Source organism: Montipora capricornis, chromosome 1 (genome assembly GCF_036669925.1).
Source record: "Montipora capricornis isolate CH-2021 chromosome 1, ASM3666992v2, whole genome shotgun sequence".
Taxonomy (NCBI): domain Eukaryota; kingdom Metazoa; phylum Cnidaria; class Anthozoa; order Scleractinia; family Acroporidae; genus Montipora; species Montipora capricornis.
This window is the reverse complement of record NC_090883.1, coordinates 705,109-709,252: the sequence shown is the minus strand read 5'-3', so window position 1 is coordinate 709,252 and position 4,144 is coordinate 705,109.

Here is a 4,144-nt window from a genome sequence, read left to right as displayed (position 1 = left end):
TGATCTCGATCGCCCCTGATTATCTGAAATCAATGTTTACTGATCGGAGTTCAACATCTACTATTCTCTTAGGAATTGTTAGGGCAAGCTAGTTCATCCACTACCCCGCAACAATTTTCTAAAAAACAGTTTCAGCTATAGTGGTGCGGTGCTGTGGAACAGCTTGCCTACCAATCTGCGGCAAGCACAAACGCTTGCTAGTTTTAAATCCGGCTGTAGGGATTTTTCCTTTTTGATAATGATTAAGTTAATCACACGCCATTCAAAGAAAGCAGGCACTTTGTTATTATTTTTATTTTTGTTGTTATTAGATTTAATTAGTAGTAGATTAGCATCTTAGCAATGTAATTAAGACAATTTAGTTTTTACTTTAAGTCCTGATGTTTTATCCGTGTATAAATAAAGTTAAGCAAATGAATAAATAAATAACAATCCGTTGGTATATAGCCGGTGTTGTAGATTATATCGCACAAATCTGTAATGGTCTTTATGTTTTGCTGACATAAGGCTTTCAGTGCATCAGCCAGAATGTTGGCTAGGCCTGTTGCTTTTCCATTTTTCGTTAGATGTATTACATGCTCAAGTTTTTCTGTCAGGAAGTTTTGCGCGGTTGATGCCTGAAGCTGTGGAATTGGTTCCCTATCGTCATCATACAATTCTGTCACATACTCTCTCCCCATCTTTGCGCTATCTCTCCTTCGTCAAACAAGCTGTTCTCATCTTTATCTTCGATGCACCCAGCATTGTCACTGTGGCTTGTTTGACTTTCTTATGCATTTCTTTAGTTTTTAATTGTATCTATATAACCATTATTTCTGTACATTGAACATTGAATATTGAACCATTTGTTCATTTGCTTTCTTACAATCATTACTGATTTCTCTATCCAACATTTGGTTTTTGATATTTACATATTGTTTTCTCTTTCAGTTGCCTCATGTGATCAATTTGTTCAAAATATTATCCTGAGTCATACACGCTTGCTTCTTGCCTTCAGGTCTTTTGGGAATTGTTATTTTAAGGGTTTCATTTAGCTATAAACATTTTAATCACCATCATCGCACTTCGCACTCGGCCTATTTTGAAATTACACTCCCAATTACTCCCTGAATTGTACTCCACCCAGTCCTATTACCATTATTTGTTACTATTATTATTGTCTCGTTAGCCTTAGCGTTGTAATTATTATTATTATTATTATTATTATTATTATTATTATTATTATTATTATTATGTCTTTTTACCCCACCAAAACTGGGACCTTAAGATCAAATAAGAGGTTACGTTTTACCCTCCCCCCCCCCCCCCCCCCTTCTAAAAAAAATCTATATATGTATTGGAATGGAATTTAGTCTTAAGCTTAGAAGATCAAGCTCCAAATGCAATTGAATTGTAGACCTTAGAGGGTTATCATTTACTTTTGAGAAATTTAAAACGCTGAGCTTTGCGAGTCACTTATTAACTAACTGAAACAAATCTTCGTAGAGTAACTAGGCGCCTATCTATATAATTTTTTTTTATAGGTTACATGTAGCAATAAACTTACAGCCATTGTAAATTTGTGAGTCCTGAGAAAACCCTTTCTGGGAGATGAATTATTTTATTGTTATCAAGCCATCTAGAAATAAAAGCATGGAAAGGAATGTATGAGAAACCTTTTGCAAAGCTCAGTTACCTAGTTTTAACTTATCTTAATACTATTTTTAAAAGTATACTCAGCGACTTTACACCATTTTAATTGAGCAGAAACATTGCAATTAGTCCCAATGTAGCTTTTATTTTGGTTTTATACCCATGTTTCGCCGATCACGGCCCTACTCCAAGATTCTAATTAGACCACAGCAGTACAATTAATTCCAATTGTCCTCAAAAGACTAGGTAAACCACTGACAGAGGTAAAATCAAAGCAAAAGAGGAACACAGGTAAGCTTTGCTAGTTCTAAAGAAAAAAAATGCATGTGGAAAATCTAAAACGAAAGGCAATTAAATCATGAAGATGTTAGAACGAAATAAACAAATGATATGAAATCAAGAGTAATGAAACCAAAGTAGGGTAAGCTCTTCTCACATAAGAATGAAGGTTTTTCATAACGAAGTACAGTTTATAGAGAGATCAAATTCTCCTGCAGCATTTATCAAGGAGATTTTCGCTGAATACATCAGAAACTAACAATCGAAGTGTTCTCGCATATTATTCGAAATAAATATCAGAGAAGTTTTAGAGAAGCAACCATGAAATTATTTGTCGTGCCTACTAGTAACGAATTCACTCGATATCTTGTTATTGACAATATTTGAAAAGTAATGACTATTTCTGTCATTCGGGATCATTTTCAACTTGTTTTCTTTTTTTCATCGTCACAACAATGGGGACCCCAAGATCAAATACGAGGTTACGTCGTACAAAAAAACAAAAAAGGAGTGGAATGAGGGTGGTAAGTGGTATTTTCGTGAACCGTAAATTGCCTATTTATTTTTCCGTGAAATGCATGTGAAAGAGGGCCTGAATGCGGGATCCGCATGTCGGTTGTCAGTTAAAATTTAATCACTTTGTCAGTTGTCACATAAAAATTTCGATCTTTGTCGGTTGTCGGTAAATCTCAGTCTATGAGTCAAAATGCAAGTTAATGCAGGTTATCGTAAGACTTCGAGTTCAATTTGGATATAATTTGCAGAAGTGAGTTTTTCAAAAAGTATCAAAACTGTATGACAGTGAATGAGCCCATAGGATGGATGCAATTTGAACTTTTTGAAAAAAGCAAGAGTGCAAATTACTTCCAAGTTGAACGAGAAAGTCGTATGATTACTTTTTAATAATATACGTGACAAAATTACAGAGCAAGTGCCGGTTCGGAATTGACGCACGCGTATCATGTGATAAACAAATTCATTTCATCGACATACCATAATAATTTACAAACTTCACCAAGTTGATCAAAAAACAAGACACGATCAAATTCATTTTAACTCAACTCCCAACAAGCGTTCCAGCGTAAAGAAGTCAATTATGGCAAACTGAAGTCAATTGATCTGAAGTCAATAAGTTGAGAGACGACATATCTGATTCACAAGGGAGCTTACGAAACGAGGACGACGACGGCTACGAGGACTTTAAAAATGATTAATAACTACCCATTCTCGAACAAGCGCTTAGGCTTAAATAAAACAAATTATATTAGTAGTGTCATTCTGAATCGCTGTCAAGGAAAGCATAGAGCCTTTTTCTTGGTTGAATCACATGAGAAGTATTGTCGCGAAGGTTGAAAGTAACCGAGCAGTTGTGGAGCTTGAGAACTCATCGAGTTGGAATAAATGATAGACCAGCTGAAGCTTGGTAGATCTGTTGAGGGCTTTGATGTACTACTAGTGTTGCTGAATTATCATTTCTCTTTCAAATGGCCTAGGACAGATGTCGTTTTTCCTGTTCATCGGCTTTGTCGTAGTCATCGACTGACTGAAGATTTCTGTGGTCCGTCACTTTTGCAATTTCTGATCGCTCAAGATTAGCCTTTTCAACCTGCTTTCAACTGTTTTTCTGGCACTGTGGTTTGAGAAACGCTCTTCACTAGACTTGTTCCCTTGGTTATGCTTTTCAACATGGAGTTGACTTTGTTGACTCTTATCGGTTAAACTTTATACCACACTCTGTCGTCAACTCTGCGATTGGCTTTAATTGAGAGGTAGAATGGACCAGTATGCTGCATATTTACAGGTCTTCGGCTAATGTATTCTTTGAAGAGTGCAACAGGACACCTCTCGGAGGCGGTAGCACTCATTCTCGGCTGAAATGACCTTTGTTTTGTAATTAAACCGCCCTGCCTGGTCTTTGTTGGTCCTTCCGTAAACTCCACAAACTCAACGCCGTCTTCACCATCTTCATGCTGTAGTGCTATTGCCTTCCCCTAAGGCCAAAGTATTGGGTGAATAGAGACCACACAGTATAAATCAGGGTTTCTGGAGTACCAGCTCCAAATCTTTCACTTTCCCAAAGCTCCTCTTCCTCGGCATTTGTAACTTGTCGTGATTTGTTTGGGAGATTTCTACTGCACGATAAACGTAGTTGCTGGGCTTTTCCTTCTAACACTTGCTTTGGCGAGCTAAATTATCTGTATCTGACAACAGAGTGCTGATAGCTTCTATTTTT